At 41.0% G+C, this 20,102-nt stretch overlaps 1 long non-coding RNA gene across 1 annotated transcript in view; it reads right to left on the bottom strand.

The window, feature by feature from the left end:
• Positions 1-556: 556 nt before the first annotated feature.
• LOC133954609 (uncharacterized) overlaps positions 557-20,102 on the bottom strand; it is a 97,802-nt gene continuing 78,256 nt past the window's right edge. Inside the window, exons 4-5 of the long non-coding RNA XR_009920806.1 lie at positions 1,271-1,385; positions 557-923 (exon numbers count right to left, since the gene is read on the bottom strand). This is a non-coding gene — a long non-coding RNA (uncharacterized LOC133954609). The remainder of the gene's footprint in view (positions 924-1,270; positions 1,386-20,102) is intronic.

Raw genomic sequence — 20,102 nt, 5'->3', positions numbered from 1 at the left:
CTCCCGCCATAAAAACATCCACAATATTTTATAATTTTTCCAAAATAATGTCCCTGAATGATGGTGTTTAGCATGTTTGATTAGACGCGAAGGAGCAGACGTGTTGCACAACATCCAAAAAAGCATTTAGGTTTGACTTTTAGAAATAACAATGTGAATAATACTAATATAGATGTTGTACTATTCAGAAAATCTCCAGCAGTTCAGGTTATGTTTTTTTTTCTACTTGTATAATCCACACTTCTTGTCCCCTGCCTGCCCTCCTAATCCCCTGGCATGTGTTGATGACATCACATGGCTACTGGCTCCAAGTTCTCGTCTCCCTGCAACTGTCATTAACTCTGGGAACAAATGAATAATGACTGGGAGACTCTCTGGCTCCCACCACTGACCTTGGGTATTATTAGAATGACCTCTCTTTGGCTTGACCAAAAAAACAGAAAAAAAAACCCTTTTTGATATCATTGCCGGTAGTACACTAGGAATGATGGCCCTGTCTGCGGGCAGGGGGGGGGGGGGGGGGGGGGGGGTAGGTGGGGGGGGGAGCGGAGCATTACACATGAGGGGGGAGTGGAGGAGGAGGGGGAGTCCGTCGGAACCACCAGTGTCGTGTAAGGCTATACTCTGCTCCCACTGGCTGCTTCATGAATACTTCATTAAGAGAGAGCGGGGCCTGAAATACCCGGCTCACAAGTCGCCTGACCTCTCTTTACAAACAACGCACAATATTTGGGTTGAGCCGGCTGACATGGTCAGATGACATGTTTCCACTGTAGAGCGGAGCCTTCTGGGACCCTCGCCTCCGTCAGCGGTGTGATATCATCTGTGTGGAGAGGAGGCGAGCGGTCAGGTGTGGCGGTGCGGGAGGAAGCATCTGTCACAGAGAGACACGCTGGAAGCCACGAGCTGATACTGATCACAACCTGCACACAGACGAGTGGGATGTACTGTCAGAGGTGGAGAGTAACCGAGTACATTTACTCTACATGTGCTGTATTGAAGTTACTCATCGTTACTTGAGGATTGAATATCATTATTTGACATTTTATACCTTTACTCCACTACATTGATTTGACAGCTCTAGTTACATGCAGCTAAATAATTGACATACTAATCACATTGAGTTGTATAATATGCTGCAGTGTTATAGATTAAACTACCTCAATAAAGTGCAAGATGAAAATACTACATTTAATGCCAATGTATCAGTGACGGTGATCAACAATACAATTTGATGTTTATGAAGTTATGCACGCTAATTATTACTCACATAAATCTCTGTAAGTAGGACTTTAACTTGCAGTGGAGCATTTTCAGATTTCTGTGTTGTTACTCAGACTCCAGTTAAAGATGTGGCAGTTCAGCAGGGATCAGTCCTTTTAAATCTAAGAGTGTAAAGAGAAAACAGAGAAAGAAAGGAAAGAAAGGAAAGTTAGATTTGATATATTTCGCCACACACATAGAGTGATGCGCACAAATATCATGAGGTAAAAGTGCAGTGTGACGTGGGTTTGCTTCAGCAATGGGGCTTTACTCTTACTTCCTCCTAATGCAACATGAAGTCAATAAGACAGGAAATAGTTTACTTCTTTAAACTGAACTCCATTGATTAGACGACTTTAGTTACATGCAGATAAATAATTCACATTTAAATCACATGTGTTGAATATTATGGATTGTTATAGTTTTAATGACCCAACAATATACAGGGAATTTCCCCTCAAGAAAGTGCAAAATTAAAATGCTGCATGAATGTCAAAGTATATGTGATTGTTATCCAATTATACAGCACACATTTAAATTTTTTTTATAAACAATATCCTAAGAATTACTTATGTAGAACTCTGGATGTTGTCAAAAAGAAAAGAAAAAATACAGTGGTGCAAATGGTAAACAGATAGACAAGGAAAATAACGATGGAAACAAAAGTTAGATATTTTATTAAACACATAGACCAAGTTAACTTGAAATATAAAGCATTCTTTTAGAATTAACTACCAATATGTCAATAAAACGTGTCAAAAGTGCTGTAGCTATAGACCAAGCTCAACAGCTGAACAGATGAACCGTTATAAAAATAAAGATACTGCTTTATAAATATCAATGATCCAGTCACATAAAAAATGAGTTTTTTTCTCACTTTTGACACTTTGACACTTCCTCATTTGAATGCAGAACTCCTACTTGTTGTTTGTTCATCCTTATTTTGGTCTGTCTACATGAAAGTGAAGGATGAGCAGTCCTCCATCTCCAGAGGAACTTTTCACGGAGACGTTATTCAGTAAAGTAGTGAGGAGGAGCCTCCCGCCCTCCACTCCCACTCAGTCAAAAACAGATCTACTCGCCCTGGATCTAATTACTGAGCAGGCAATAGGAAATTAGAAATGCATTTTAACGCACGACGTAAACATCTTCATATATTTTCCAATTAAGCAGCAACAAGGTAATCAGAGGATGAATAAAGGGACGAAATGAAAGTGTCAGATTGTTAATCTCAGCGTCAGTAATGGAGAGAGTCCGAACAATCACACAGGGGCTGCACCGTGGAGCCGTGACTCGCCCACTGCAGCGAGTAAATACCTGAGATGAGAAGGTGGAGACACGGAGACTGATGTAATCAGTGCTGCCACATCAAGGACCCTCCATCATTACAATCTGCACACTGTAACACAAGAGACACACAAGGGACACACGAGAGACACACGGGGGACACACAAGAGCTGCGGAGAGCAACACAACCTGCAGCAACACACAATCACAGCCTGTGATCTGCGTCTGAACGAGTCAGAAATTACATATAGGCACTCGGTGCTTCCTCGATCCGGAGTTGGACAGATACACGCGCGCACACACATGCACAAGCACGTGCATCAATCGATACAATTTTACACAAAATGGCTTTTGTCATTAACGACTAATGCGTGTTGTTGGTGCAGTTGTTCACAGGTTTGCATGAACACGAGGGGAATGAAGACGCTGTTTGAGGTGGTGACGGAGAAGCGAAGGGTTGAGGAGAGATGAAGAGGAGGAGGAGGAGGAGAGGAGAGATAAGGAGAGATGAAGACGAGAGATGTTGATGCAGTGCAGCTGACACCGATAATAACACACCAAATCTCCACAGAAAGTTCAGTGATCGTTAGACAAACACACACAGAAATATCTAATACAATAATCAGAGCATATCGAAAGACAACGTGTAAAGGTCCATTCCGTCGATTCACCACAGCACGCGTTCAGGGATCAAATTAACAAACTTCAATTATACGTGAAGGCGAAAATTGCTAAATTTAGACACAACATCCTCAATTCCTTGTGTAATTCAATGACTATTTAAAGATATGATACGGAAATAATTTGTCCAGTTGTTGAAAAATATGTATTTTATTTATTTGTTTGTTTGTTTCATTTAAAATTACATTTAGAAATCTTCGGCTTGAATCTAAGATTTTAGCCGGATTTCCAAGAGGATATATTAATCTTAACATAGATAATAATTTGTTGAAGCGTAATACTGATAATAACAATAATAATGATAGTGACATTAATCCCCTCCATGTAAAGTACTTTGTAAATGTGTTTTGAAAAGTTATGTATAAATAAAGTTTATTATGATTATTATTATCTCTATTTACTGTTTATTGCACTGACATATCTGTGTGTGTGTGTGTGTGTGTGCGTGTGAGTGCAATAGCAGCAGAATAATTCCCTCATGTCCACAGAGCCACACACGCGGCGGAGCTGGAAACAGGGAATCGCAGGTTCCCGGTCCGCACCGCAGCGGTCAGGGCAGGGACGCTCCTGACGAGCAGAGAAAGAGGAAGAGGAAGAGGAAGAGGAAGAGGAAGAGGGACGGAGGATGCAAGGGAGTGGGCGGTAAACGTGCGTAAATCTGACCTCGTACAGAGAAGTTAAAATGTTCTGGGCAAAGACCACGAGTGTGTGTGTGTGTGTGTGTGTGTGTGTGTGTGTGTGTGTGTGTGTGTGTGTGTGTCTGTGGTGGCCAAGACGATAGAAACGAGTATCAGAGCAGTAATTAGACTTTAGTTTACGGCTGGCTGCTATGGCCAAAAACAGTAATTGGAGCACATCTCTTCTTTTTACCCAGAGACGAGTGTCTCAGCCCGGAGGACGGAGCCGCTGGTGAACGCAGTGATGAAGACCATTGTCCAGAGTGCGACCCTCTATTAACATCTCTGGGCAGCATCTGGATGCTGTCACCAGGGCGAGAGGGACAAAAGTCACTTATTTATCAACATACTAAATCCCCTGTTTAAAGGCCCCGCCCCCACCCATCACCAATAAAAGGATGGAGGCCATGCTGCCCTTCATCACTGCACCTCTTCATCCTCCCCTTTGTTTTGCAGGTGTCTCCAATTACCTGCTAATTTGCCTCTAATCTTAGCACAATTCTTGTTAAACATGTTTACACCCCCACCCCCCCACCCCACCCCCCCAAAACTGAGGTCTGTAAAAAAAAAGCTTTGCAAGACAAAGCAGTGATGTGCTGGTTGTTATTAATTTCGGTTCAAGAAAGTACTGCAGCCCACGAGGGAAGCGAGGGGGGGCGTCTCTGGGCGATTCGCTCAGGTTGTTGGGCGGCTTTTCATTTACGAAATGTTTCTATCGGTGAGAGATGAGTGCCAAGGACCGATTCATCACATGCCGACACCGGGAGTGTTGCTAAGAGACGGAGATGCTGCACAACTTCCATCGTGGAGCTTGACTCTGACCTTTATGCTAATTAGCTTCTGTGTTTGAAAGCAAGCGTGATGTCACTAATATCTGGCCTACAAAAAAAAAAAAAAAAGCTTTAATATCTGGAGTCCTCTCAGGTTTGAGAAAAAAGAAATACACTCTGCAAGATAAATTGTAAGAGTGCAACAAACCCAGACCCCGGCACACGTGTTAAGGTTTTAATTGAGATAAAGGAATGTCTGAATTATAAAGTTAAAATACGCTCAGGGCTGCTGCTACAAGTCTTTAATTGAAATTTCTCTTACCTTAAAACAATGGCCTGAAAATGTTTGTGGTATTTCAGAGATGACGTGTTTTCTAAATATAGCCCCATATGAAAATTCAACAGTTACATTGTGAGAGGCTTTTCTCTCCAAGATATCTTAATACATCCGTAAAAAAATATAGAAATATAGTATGAACAACAGCAGCAGCATCAGTAAATAACTACTTATACAGAAGAAAGAACAAGCCTATTTACAAACAGTGCATCGTAACTGAACTCAGAGAAGGTGCTGCATCCTCCTTTAAGACACTTGTCATTTCCCTTTGTGCAAAAATCTACTTGATAAATCAGACGTGTGACATTTTGTCTTGCGTGTCTTACAGCAACATAGATTATTCACGTGTGTGACATCAACCACGGTGCATCTTTCTTGACCTGTGTGTCATTTAAGAACACAATGGTAATGATGGCTGGGGGGGGGGGGGGGGGGCTGGTTTGGGTGGAGGGGGCAGCGAGGTTGCGACCTGTAAGGGGGGCTGTATCAGGTTGTAGCAGGTTATCTGAAGTGGACGCTGATAATGGCCTTTCAGACATGCCAGGTTTGATCCTTTCAACGCAGGGGGGGGGGGGGGGGGGTTAATCAATAGCCTGAGTAGATCAGTGATATGAGGTTACTGTACGAGCAACTAGTAAGCAGCCAAACAACAACAGCAGTTAATTGGTCGGACAGAGAGAAAAGGTCCTGGTGTCAGTGGAGAGATGTTATGAGCGTCATGTCGTCAGGCGTTAAAAATCAAATCAATTGCGTATTGATTGCACATTATGTTATCGGCTCTTTATGCAAAAGAAGCATCTGGGAATTTATAGGTTGTGATCACAGCCAGAGCCTGCACCGATTCACTGGCGGGTGCAATAAACACGACTTCAAGGCACCGGCGCAAAATGACCATTTTAATCAAAGATGAGTAGAGTATATGGATCTCTTTTGTCCTGTGGTCCTTACACACAGGGCGAGAGAGCGCGAGAGAGAGAGAGAGAGAGAGAATCAGAGGAGAGAGGGAGAGAGAGAGAATCAGAGGAGATAGAGAGAGGGAGAGAATCAGAGGAGAAAGGGATAGAGAGAGAATCAGAGGAGAGAGAGAGAGAGAGAGAGAGAGAGAGAGGGAGAGAGAGAGAATCAGAGGAGAGAGAGAGAGAGAGAGAGCAGTGCACTACCGTGTTCAAAGCCAACCTTGTCAATAGTACTCACAGTGGGCAAGGGGAGTGTAATAGCACTTCCCTGATTCTACATTGATATCATATAATCCAGTGTGCCCTGTTTCAGTATCATATTTATCTAACCTGCTGGGGGACAGGGTAAGGGGGACAGTGTCCCTGCTGCTCGGAGCAGACACATTACACACCGCCTCGTGTATTCTTATTGATTACTCCCACCCCACAGCCCAGGGACCATAATTTAACTCAGCAGGCATTACAGTTAATACTGGAATTCAAACATTCCATCTACACTTCAAGAGACAAAAACAATTGACACTTTAAAAATGTGCAGGGCCTCTCTAAATGGGATCTGAAGGGAAGGGATCTCCATTTTCTGCTCGGTGCTTCTCTTTCCCCTCCTCTCCTCTTCCCCGGTCTGTGCAGCTCCTGTGTGGTTTCTGAGGAGAACCGAGGAGGAGAAGGGATTTGAAAGAAGGAGGGGCACGCTAGTCCCAAGAAGGTCATTCAAACTGTTTCATATTTTTAATTTTACAGAATATTATTTAAATAAAGATTCAGTTTGACAACGAAAGGGAAATACATTGTTATGGTATATTCCCTTACTATAATAAAGGGCTGGGGATGTAGCACCTTGTTAAACCCCATGAGGCAAATAGTGGTTTGTGATTAAGGGCTATAACAATAATTAAATTACTTGTCTGCATTGGCATGAGGTGCCTTGCTCAAGAGCACACGGGCAACAGAAGAAGCATGTTTCTTATGTGTTAAGACTATTTGAACCTAAAGAGTAAAGAAAATCACTGAACATCTGTGAGATTAAATAAAAATAAAAATAAATTCAGTAAAGAAATTGTATCTGATTTCTATGTTTCAATACGTAGGGCTGGATGTAACTTTCCAGCTGCTCCTGCATTAGAGCCTCTCTGTCGCCTTCAGCTCTGAGTCGTTAGGATCCGTGTTCTCCGAGGGGTTTTAAGATCATCTCATTATTCTAATGTTTGAGTCGGTTAAAGAGGCGTTCAGTGACATCCATAAAGTCATGTTAAGAGCGATAACAGCAGGGAGCTGAGCTGGTCACTGTTAGGATAGAAGCTTCAGAAGGGGGGGTCAAATTAATACTGTGATAGTTATCACATCATTTTAATAGTGGTGTGTTCGTTTTTTTTTTTCTTACAATGAATGTATTGATGATTTGTTGAACTACTATATTCCATGATTTTAAAATATGTGTTCCCAATTAAAAATAATGAAACTGACTAAAACATACTCTATGCAAAATCTAATGTGATCTTGTCTGCAGGTAATCCCCTCACCTAAAATCCAAATTAAAAATGTAAGGATTATGCAAAATGCTGTCAAATCCACATCATCATTTCAAATCAACAATCCAACCTAATTTTTATTTTTTAATAGACGAACGGGAGGTGGACGGTGCCTCGCTTCTTCTTTTTTTTTAAAGCTAAAATGAGCATCAGTGGGGATTAATATGCATTAATTAAATTGACTCTGTTTCCTTTAATGAGAGGGAAAAGGATTTGATGTTAATGCTGCTGATCTCACGGAGGCTTCAATCCACCTAATTAACCGGTATTTCTGCAACACACTGAAATAATCAATAAAAAAGATATATCATCACCGCTATGGATCATACGCTCAGATATCCAGATAATTAAATGCATCACATGCGCGCTCACCTCAGCAGTAACAGAAATGGGCTTTTACGGTTTGGGAAACATGTTTTTTTTTCTTGGTGGAGCAATTAAAAAAAAGAAATAACCGGCTCTTTTATCTCGGCGCTTCCTCCTAGCGTGGCAGCACTCACTGTTGCATCTGTGTGCTGTGCAGAGATAGAGCGTCTGCAGAGGGCCAGACTCCAGAGATCCATCCATCTCAATCTGAGGCTACAGCTGACACCTTACAAAGAGGTACAATTAATAAGGGCATTATCCAGCAGTAGGCAACAATGGAGTCCTAACGCAGAGACACCAACCTCGGGAGGCCCGCGGAGGAGAGAGCGAGGGGAGCGTGTGGGTTTATGGGTGGGGGGGAAGGGCGAGCCAAAGTGCTTCAAAATGGGATGCATTACAGCCAATGTCTTCGGAACATGTATTGCAATCTATTACAACTGAGCCTTGTGATAGATGGTGCCAGCTGCCTGGTGCTAAATGGGTCACTTCCAGCAGATCATCGCTGTTTCAGCAAAGTGGGATTTTAGCTGCAGAAGTTATTTAAATGATCCAGGATCTTTTCAAGAAACGTTACTGAGGTGCTGCCAGACTTGAGGTTAAAATGAAGTTTTAATAAAGTGTAGAAAAAGGTGACACTTGCTGCTGTTTGTTTGATGACAGTTGTTCAGATTCCAGCGGTGTCAACAGGAGGAAATGTGAGATATCAAATACAGCAGAACTGATAATGGCGCTCTCATGAAAGTGTCCTATTAGTGCAGGTTGAACGCAGCCCTATGGTTCACAGGGGAGAGGGCGGAGATACCGCTGCACTGACATTTACAGCAATCCAGGAGTTGTTTGTGGTCACTGGACTGGAGACAAACGCTGAACCCAAAGGTCAGAGGTCAGGGCTACATTTCTTCCACAGTGGAGGCCCCACTGTTGGAAAAGACAAACACAAAACGCAGCTGTGGCGTGAAGTGCTCCTGCTGTGCGGGAAATCAATCAAGCGTCGTGTCCAAACACAACCGGGAGCAAATACAGAGCAGGATAAATGTTGGTATAAAAATGTGAAAAAGAATAAACACCAGCGTGTGCAGATCAATACGAAATGAAGTGATCAGCGAAACAATCGTCTGGAGATGTCTTCTTAAGTAATGAACCCTAATCACTCTTAAGTCGGCTCCAGTGTTTTATATGGAGTCGAGAAAAGTCGTCCACGGTGATCGCTTTATATTTTCCTGCTCGTTCCACAGGGGAGAGGACGAGCTTGGTTATGGATTAACACTGGAATCAATAACAAGATAGGAGTCCGGCTCTCTAAGCTCAGGGAAATTAATTCGAAATGCAGTCAAACTCTTATCGACCCGCAGCCCAGGGTCGCTTTCATTGCAGGTAGAGTTGATAATCCACCAATATTGTGATGAGCAGCTAATCTCGTGTTTTAAATACGACCTCGGTCGCTCCTAATAAAAAAAGTTAAGACTGGTCGACCACTGGTTCGCCCGTGCAGCGAGCTCCACTGGTGGCGTTGTCTCCTGATCCATTATTTCAGGTGATCTTAAGGAGTTGGTTTCAATCAACTTTGATATATTGGTCATCGATTGCTCTGACCGTCGTCGAACTCTCATTGATATTGATCCCCCATGTGAAGCGTGTGTCAGAGCTCAGATCAGAAAACTCTTATTTTGAAATATACATTTGCTCTGTGTTACACATTTTTATGCTCTAAATAAAAATAAATCACTCAGAGAGGTCATTGTAAAAAGAAAGTGTGTCGGTGGTAACTTTTTAACACTTTGTTGATGCAAAAAGATGTTTAACTGACTTGTATGAGTAAAATGCTAATCTTTACATTACATTCGACAAGGGGGGGGGGGGGAGTGGCGTGACGTAAGTTTCAAACCAGAAAGAAAACAAAGCAGGTTAATTGCTGATCAGCGGAGTGGGACTGTAATGAGGCCCCGCTGCCCACGGCCGGGGCTCCGCTCACCATATATACCGGGGACTTCCTCCATGGCTGGCTCCACTCTACTTTGATGCTTGTTTGCTTTTTGCACTGCTGGGACCCGTCATTGTTGGTTTTAATTACTTCACCACCGAATGCTACAGATGAAAGAAAGGTGTCGGTAATTAATAGAATTTCCATAAATTTGAATGACTAACCAGTCTCATTAGCCGGCCCCTTTTGTCTCGACTGAAGTTGCCCATGTCATCTTTCTCCAGCTCCAACTATACACGGTGATATCACTTAGGGCAAGAATCACTTGATACGCACCCTATTCCCTGATAATCAAATATCGCCGCAGGCTGGTGGATGCTGCACATTGTGAAGTCCTGCTCTGATGATCGAGGTCAACCTGAAGATATATACGCCGTATTAAACTATATAAAAAACTTTTTTCAATTATTCCTTTCAGATGATTTTTTTTTTCAAAGTCAAAAAATCTAATTGTGGGAGAACTGGTCTTTGATGGTGTGTAATGGGGATCAGGGCTGCGTGCTCGTCTCCGGGCCTCTAACTAAATGAGTTGCAGTGCTGCTGGCACTTCCTCCTTTGGATGCTAGTCAGCTTGGCAGTAAGAGAGCTGTGGTGTGTTCACATACCGACACCAGAGAAAAGGACAGTTACACAGAGGGGCATCTCAAGGAGGAAACACCTGTTGTTTGAACATGTTTGCATTGGAAAGTGCCGACTGGGGCGTCAACTCGGGTCAGAAATATGTTTTAATGTGTTTTTGACATGAACATGTATGTATGTAAACTTTAGATGACTTTCACCGATTTACAGCAAAACTCTGGATTAAGATTGTGCATATATACATCATCTTGCCTATAAAAAAATCTGTTTTCATCCAATCGTATTAATAATTCATCACATTACACCACAAAACCCGACTACTTTAAATATAATAAAGACGTCCTTCCATCAAGATTGTGTTTTTTTTTCTTTCTGTTTACCTACATGGTAAAGATAAAACTATTCTCAATTATAGTAGACCAGGTCAGACGCAGGAATGCAAGTCTTTGTTGCTTTGTGACGGAGCTCTATAATCTTGTGGGGAACAGCCTATCATTACCAGGCAGTGTGGTAATAGACTGACATGGATGCCATGGGGAGTAATTGAGTCCACACATCAATCAGCAGGGAAACTCATCTTAACGATTGCAGAGAAGTGGCTTGTTTGTCCTCAACACCACAATAAATGCTAACATGGAAGCAGGCGCACAATACCTGCAGCTGAATGAAGGGGTAGTTAGCCATCCTGAGAGATTCATTAGTCCGCTCCCCTACTTTGCCCGTGTCTCTCTGTGCCTTCTGATATGCTCAAAGCGGTTTAGTACCTGCAGATGTATACTGATGTTCTCCGGCTCGGATGAAATGCTGAGAGGTAATTACCCCTGGTCCGTGGAGAGGGTTGGTTTTCAAATTCACACCATTCAGTTTGCATATCAACACTGTGTTTTCCTTTCAAATGGGACATTAATGAAGGACATTTTTTCATAAATGGGGAAATGAAAGTATCAAAGGGACACGTGGATTATTTTACTTTAAATCCAGTTCTTTTAAATGATCCACGACCTTCTGTTTTATTTGCAGACTTCTGATGATTTGATTGGATTTGGAAACACACTCTCTTCCACCAGAGTTTCCCTGCGACGTCTCTGTCCGCCGACTTCTGTGCCAGTCGGTATAAAAGACGCAGCTGGATGCAGAGAATATACCATCTTCCACTCTAAAAGGGAAGGGTCCCAGCTGATTAAGGAGGGCAGGGGAAGACTTTGGCAGGCCAATGGGAGAGGTCAAGGATAGACCAGCCGGCTTCACTCCCCCACCACATCATTTTTGTATGACAGCACCATACCGAGGTTGGAGTTCACCGAGACTTTTCATGAACAGAGCGCTTAACGTCAAACACAAGATTAAAGCGGGGGTGTCGCATCTCGGCAGGACCAGATGAAAATATCAACTGCTAAGCCCCCCTCTGAAAAGCCAGGGACAGGTATCTAATATTAGAGAGTAAAGCCTAGTTAGCAGAGGCGGTCCGCTGCTTTCCACGTTCTCAGTGCTGGTCAAAAGGCCAGGCTGGCTTTGGGATTGCTTTATTGGTGAAATATATTACAGTAGAGGCCTGCAACTGCCTTATTAAGGAGGCAGGGGAGAGATGCCCTCGTGACATATAGCAGAGACAGAGGACATTTCCATATTACAGAATAAAACACAATCTGAGATTCTCTTTTATTTCACGTGCACCTAAAGTCAAGGTAATCTAAATTTCTGCACCTACATTTGCTCTTTGGTTAATTATTTAGAAATAATGAACCAAACGGAAAAAAAAAAGAATATTTCATTAGCAGCTAAAGGCAAATTAAAGTGAAGAGTAGAAAATGAATCAAGCAAATACTACAGTGCCATATTTTTTCAGGTTTTTATCCATTAAAGTGCAGTGGAAGTAACATTTTTAAACGGCATTTAAAGAGACATTTTGTACGACACAATCGACTTGTTTTCTTCAGGAGCAACAGAAGCTGGTGCCACAGCTCTTTAAGTGGCTTGGACGCATAAAAGAGGTTTATCTGCTCCTCTCATTTCTTAAGCCACATAATCAGATGACCTGAGGAGAGCTGGAGAGAAACAAAGAACACCTACTGCACCGTCTATCCATCTATCTATCTGTCTATCTATCTGTCTATCTATCTGTCTGTCTATCTATCTGTCTATCTATCTCTCTATCTATCTATAGGTAACATAATTCTCTCCACACTTTTAAAATAAGAGACAAAGTTAGCAAGCTGAACTTAACAACCACAACTTGATTTGTTTTGAAATACATGAAATATTCACTTTTTTTTTTGTTTCAAGCTATCAAACGAAACTTTCATTAAAGAGAATTTTATAAATAATTAAGTACAACTTATTGTACACAATAAAAACTTCAGGATTTTGATCCGGAAGAGAATCCAATTTGTTTCAAAGTTGGAATGTCCCCCACACCATGTCATTCCTTTTAGGCTGACATTGTAGGTAAATAAATGGCTTTAAGATATTTTCTTTCCACATGATCCTTCACAATACCACGTTTTTCTTTTCCTGTAACATAGCACTATTTATAATCAGAAAGTCTAGTAAGACATGAAGCTGATCTCGAAGGCTTTTCTATAATCCCTCCCCTGGAAGTAGTCTTTACTGGAAGGCTAGTTTGTGATGGGCTCACCCAGTAGCACAATGTTGCATTGGGAGACAGCGTTCAGCTTAAGCCAACTTATCAACTACATTCAAAGCACATCCATTGAGCTATGTGGGGAGACTTTTTGCAGATCTATTAAAAATACTCTTATCTGTATTTAGCATATGCTGTGTATGTCAGTGCTGGCAGCTTTAGACGGATTTACACTCAAAACACCTCAAGCTATTCTTGAGCTGAAACGGCCGATAACATTCGCAAACTTCTGCAGACAAGCAGGTTTTTACGAATAGATAAATTCATTCAACACATTTATATCATTTTATTTACTTATTGTTATTTTCGGGGGGGCACAGTGGCCCTGTTTAAATGCCATTTGGCCCTTTTTTCTGCACTTTTTTTTGTCCTCTTCTTTTAGAAATGATTTTGCTTTCCACCTGCTTCTGAATAAAAGCTGATTTAAATATTAAGCAGGAGTTTGTTTATTGCCTGACTAGAGAATAAAAAGTCACACTGAAGGATGTGCCCTCCTCACATGAACATAAAATAGCATCTCGCAATGTTGCCACAACACGGGAGATCGTTTTTTTTTTGTGAGGTCTTTTCTAACTGTTGGAGAAGGAATTTGTTTTTATAATATTTGTATTTTCAGTTGTAAGATTGTAAACAGAGATTGAAAAAAAAAAAAATGGTTTTGTGGCTTTAAAACAAACAGTGAAACATGACAGTCAGTGTAAAAGATTTCGTTGTTGCTAGTTAACAAGAACTTTTGGAATCCACCAGCAAATAATGTGGAAATAATCCTTGCGCGGGGCTTTCACCGCGTCTCAGTGCAAAGTCCTTCAAAGGAAAACGCTGGGGCAGCACAGAGCCTCACAGTCGCTCTTTCTCTCGCGTCTCTTTCTTTGCAACACACAATCCCTATTTACTCTGCTGAGTAATTACTATAAGACTCGATATTTACTCTGACTAAAATGTAATTTAAAACATAAAATTGTGGAATTTTGAAAAACATACCAATTAATTTGAGTTTTCTTGTCGTACAAGATCTAATTTCCCTGCTGGAAACAATGAGTTTATTCAATAAAATTAATCTGGGCTATGTTTTCCTATTTGTTGTTCTGAAATATCTTTAATTTTAATTATTTTTCCCTTTACGTGTGAGTGTGTCAGTGTGTATTTTGTCAATTGCCAGCAAACCTTTATTTAACTCTGCTCTCTGGGACGTGGAGGTTTGGCCTTTGAAGCGATTGAGAAAGAGCTCCGTTATTCATGCTGCATTCAATGCTGAGAACTGAGACTCCAAAAACAGCAGTATCCTCTCGTACCTGTTGAGAACACTTTCATCCTTAATGGGCTCATTAGCCACATTGTTAATTGAGTGCTACTCAGGCCAACATCAAACCTAATAATAATTGTTTACTTACTTAGTTACTTACTTATACTTTCCCCAAATAGATCCAACTGTGGCTCAATGCTGCTGCCTCAGAAGGTGCATGTTTATGGAGGGACACACATTAATGAATGAACTCAAACTAACTAAAGGAAAACCCTCATCATTAAAAGTCTCTACACTTTGCATTGTTGTGATTTGTGTGGAGATTTTCAAAGAACTTACCTGCTGCAATTTGGTTGAAAAGAATGTGATTTTCTTTTTGGAAGGTTGTGAAAAATATATATTTTTAATTATAAATCACTGCTTAATTCAATGTTTAACATTTGAAACTTTTAAAACAATTTTTGACACCTTCTATTTAATTTTTTGCAAGATTATAAAGCAAAAAGACAGGATGATAGCGTTATTTTCCAAGGAAATAACACTTTCAATTTAAATACTGCAAATATACAAATTATAAAAATGATTACAATAATTTAAATAATAATAAGACACATTTAAAAACATTTATATTTATACATTAAGACATAGCTATTTTATTTTCCGAGTTCTTCTCCTGCACGTTTTCTCCTCCCCTGCGCTGCTGCCACATTAGTGGATAATGGGATCCGAAAATGGAAGCTAACTCATTGGAATTAAATTTATCAGCATGTGCTCAGAGGTAATAAGCTGTCAGTTATAAAATGAAGATTTGTATTTAGATATATGATAGGAAGAAAAATGAATAGGCAAAATAAATGAAGCTGCTTTACAACTAAATTACTTATTTGGAGCCAACAGACCAGGAAAAGAATCACGATGATGACAATGATTATTGGAGATAATATTTTCCCCACAGAGGTGAAGGTAGAAAATTTGAAATCGTTATGTAACGCGGGCTCAGAAAGAGTTACCAGGAGGGAGAGCGATCGCAAGAAAGGTTTTGATGGAAGGGACCAAACCTGGAGGCATCATCAAACATTATGATGTGGGGAATCTAATTAGTACTGAGGGAGGACGTTACACCGAGATACACTGATAAAAACTCCACTTTATTAAACTGCTCAAACTGACACACGAGGAGTTATTGTTTATATGCAGAATTATTAAAAACAGCTCCACTAACCAGCCCAGAGAATTACATGTAAAAAAGTTCTGTTTACAATCATCCGTCTCGACCAATCTGCAGTTGCACAGCAGTGGGGAAGCTGAATATGCATTTCAAACTGGAAATTTCATCCAGGAAGGATTTTTCTATCTTCAGATGCCTGCAGCTGATGAAAGCTGGTCTAAGTTACACCTAAGCTTGGGGCTAAGGCAGCTGAATTTCAGTTGATTAGGAACCCATGCATGATGAAAGTTTTCGTAAATGACACCATAGTCAAAACATTTCAAAGGGAACAATCCCTGCAGTATGCCAGGATCCTGCTCACGTGCCAGAAATCACATGAGAGGAGCAGATGAGAGGAAAGTGAAAATACAACTGGGCAAAACACAGGCAAATTCAAACACATGAAATCTAACGATATGTGACAGTAACTGTCTTATTAGTACTTACTCTCCTCTGGTACGCCAATGACTAATTTGTTATTTCTGTAATGTGACATGTTGTTATTTACAAGTGACTTGACGGCTGCGATTGCTGCTGTTTGCCTGTTTTGTGTGTTGACACAGTTTCTGCGCGAACAAAGACTTTTTGCAGATTTCTGGACGAGATTCACGCATGGACACAATTTTTAAAAAATGTGTCTCCGTAGAAATAAACACATTCGAAGCAACAGAATTAAAATCCTCCTGGAGGGTGGCTGCTGCCGCACAATCGATACGATCAGAAAGCTGCTGTAGGGTTTAATATATATCACTTATTGAGAGAGAAAGAGATGATAGATATGTTCTTTCATCGGAGCGGCTCGGTGTAAACAAGCAAAGAAAAGTGTATTAAAAAGGCTGTGTCTATAGGGCCCATGTCTGACGCCTGTCAAATCATTAAAAGGGAGAGGTGCTCTTATCAAATGCTCGGGATCAGTAATAGTGGTGGCACATCACTGAGATGAGGTATGTCTTCCATGGGGGCAACTCGAGGGCCTTTTGTGAATTTATAGAGTGCGATAAAATCAGCTTCATATTTCTCCACGAAATCGGCTGATGAAAGCAGCCGGCGAGAGAATTACATGGCAAGAGTTTTGTCACCAGACCCAAAGGCTTTATGGGCTAGGAATTGAAAAGGTAATGAGAAAAGCCATGCTGCAGGTTGGCTATGTTTAATAAGTCATCATGCAGCCTCCATCTATTGTTAGCCGCACAGACCACCGGCGAGATTGTGTTTCCACCGGAGTTAATTCTCTGCAGCTCGCAGGCATTTCAATGGATATAATATGAGCAGCCCGGTGGAGCCGGCTAGCAGCTCCTAGACATTACACAGAGTCGTGTGATAACAAAGAACAAAGTCTTCAAAATGACTGTGTTCTTATGGTTGCTTCTCTGTTTTAAAGAGTAGGTGATTGCAATTAAGACAGATGCCTTCATGAAATATTAGGGTTTATTTTTTAAAAGGTCTTCAAAGTGAAATCCTCCTGTCTCGCATTATGCATGTGTGCAGACGCATTGAGGCGGCAGCAGCCGTCAGCCTGATAGAGAGTGACGTAAACACTGCGATGATCAGGATACTGAGCATGATACTTGGCAGATTTATTTATTTTTCCTCCTTTTCTTTCCTGTTTTAAAATTGGTTCAATCCATAACTCATCAAACAAATTTTCCAGCATCCCAGTGATGTCTTTATTCTCCTCACAGACTTCCTGTCTCTAAGTAAACTCGGCAAATAGGCACAAAAAAGAAAAAAAAAAAAAACACTGCCTGAAGGAAAATGAATTTAAATGTGAGATGATGATGAATGGCTGGACTGATTTTCTGGCGAGTATTAAAGCTCCGCGGTGACACTTGACACACATTTGATGAAAGGGAGAGTGAAACTACAAACATGAAAAGCACTACTTTTTTTACAGTTTGTGTAATTGCTGCGTGACACATATAATGGGCCATATTTCCCATTTTGACAGCACACTCCAGAGGCATCTTTTGTCTTTATGTCATTGCCTCTGGGTATGCATGAAAACAACATTATCACTACACTCAGAACTGGCCGCAGCGTTTGTTGTACAGTTGTACACTTCCATCTCCTAACACGAGCAGACCTGTTCTGAGAGACAGGCTTGTCACACACTCTGATCAGCGAGAGTCAGTCGCAGGGATTTCTGAGGCGTGGGGAGTTTTTAACATGGAAATTGGCTGTGAACCCCATCTGCACAGGTCGGCACATCTTTGGGCAAAGCTCTGCTACTGCTGACAGGGAAAATGAACCATCAATTCCTTATAATGTGGCCTGATTATTATCCTACTTACCCCCTCCAAACTCAAACTCAGGGAATTTCTGCACTCTATGAAATCTGTAAACTCAGAGACAGGAAAGACCTAATGACTCGATTTTTTTTTTCCTTTCCCCACAAATGGCAGTCACACAGAAGCACCATCAACACAGCAATTCCAAAGAAAAATAAACCCATCGATTCACCACTTTTAGAAAAGGGAATGGGTCTATTTTTTGCCAACACACTTCAACACATTACACAATGTCCAACACATGAAAAACCACGTGACAGTTTTTGCTCTGAAAAGCAAGAACAAGCCACATAAGGAAGTTTGACTATCAAACTCATTCTGGTTTAAAATTTTCCTTTTTATGACAAAGAATATCACTTTAAAGATGAACATACATTTCTGGCACCATACAACAAATAAAAAAAATATATCCTACCTGAGGAGAAATGTTGATTTCCCACCCAAAGAAAACAAGGGAAATAAAAAAATAAAAAAAAGTAAAAAACAACTTAAATACAGATTTATATGTTAGACTCTTAACCAGTGGCAGGGAACTCTGACTGTGACACATGATACAAACCAGAGTTTGGATGTGTGGAGTGTGTTCAGCAACTTGGGGAAGGGATCTGTCAACGATCTCGGATGTCTTTATTTGACACGATTGGTTTTTGTTGGGTTTCTTGAGCCAGTCCAGCCCGCTGGTGTCCCTTTCACCCCTGAAAGCAGCTGGGCCCTGACCCCTGCAGCACTGGCCCTCAAAGCCGAGCCCCATTCAGCTCGAGGCTGCACGGAGGGAACCTCCCTGTTCCCTCCCACCGGCAACATCCCATTCAGCCGCAGAGATAACTTTATTCATCTTGTGCATCATTGTATCCAGTTGAATACAGAAACTATGCAGACACTCGAGTGAATTGAACTAGCGTGCGTGCATGTGTTAAGGAGAGGAAAGAAGGAGGAGGTGTTATGTCTTAATTTCTTCATTTTGACAGAAAAAGTGCACGCATGGCTTCGCTTCGGGAAAACCACGTTCCTGCGTTTCATTTCCGTACGAGAGCTCATGGTCTGAAGCGTCACACGTGAGGAAGACGATGTTCACACGTTTAAAAGTCTAAAATGTATAATCAAGCCACAGAGATCCAGTAGAATTGGAGACAGATGACTCCTGTGTGTCACTGGAGGGAATTTACATGAAAAGTGCCTCACAGGTATTATTTCCCCCCCCTCCCTCTCTCCTTTTCTAAAATTTGGTAGAGTCCGCTCTCTCATTTCTGCTCCAGCGATGGGCAGCTGGCAGGGACAGTTGAGCTTATTTTCACCTGCCTTACACCAGAACAGCGCTAGGACCACCCTGCTCTTCTCTCATCATTCATATTCAAGCCAGGGCCTCTTGACAAGTCTGCTGATCTCACTCAATGTTTTGTGATTTGGACAATACGTTTTCACTGTGTGGGCAAAAAATGCTGAGGCCATCAGACTACTTGAGGCCGGTCTTGTGAGACTCAACTGAGGCAGAAGCTCTGAACCATTCTTCCTCTGTGTGAGTTTCGCCCGTCAGTGGATCTGCCTGATCCCGACGAGTCTGATGCTGCAGTCAAGATCCCCTGTTTCTATACTAATACTTTCTTTAAACTATAAAGCTCATTGTTAAGCAGTACAAGTACTTGGAATGTATGTAAAAAGTTTTTTATATGAAATCCCACACTTTATATTATGTTGCACTCCTACAGTTTTAAATATATTTTTTAATATTGATGGTTTTGACATTTAATCTTGTTGTGAAGTTTTCTATTTTTGCTTTGTTTTGAATAGGATACAATATGGTCAACAAACAGAAAGTTTGCTTTAAGATTGACACAAATGATATTTTTCTCTGAAATAATGAAAAAATATAAATAAAGCTTTAAATTACATATTATTAGAAATATAGCAGCGAATCGAAAATTATACAAAGATATTTTGAATAGACGTCAGTTATGTTTGGTTTAGTGTTTAGTCTTAATTTATACTGTTCAGAACTTTTACTGTTTAATGACTTGTGTGATTTTATTACACTTTAAATCGAAAAAAAAACACACAAATCTTTGAATAACATCTGATATAAATGTTGGAAACATCTGTCCCATCCTCACCACTTTAAACTGCCCTGTGCTTTTCTGCTACACGAAGCGCAATGATACTCACTAAATATGATTCTCCGTAAAAAAGTGTGAATATTTGTGATGTAGCCACTGCTAAAAAAATCCTTTCGGGGATTTCAAAATCTAAAAGAGAGCGAGGTTTATACATTAGCGCTGTAGTTGCAAAACACTGTTGATATT

This window comes from Platichthys flesus, chromosome 6 (assembly GCF_949316205.1).
Source record: "Platichthys flesus chromosome 6, fPlaFle2.1, whole genome shotgun sequence".
NCBI lineage: Eukaryota > Metazoa > Chordata > Actinopteri > Pleuronectiformes > Pleuronectidae > Platichthys > Platichthys flesus.
Note: the sequence above shows the minus strand (reverse complement) of the source record. Positions and strands in the feature narration are given on the sequence as shown.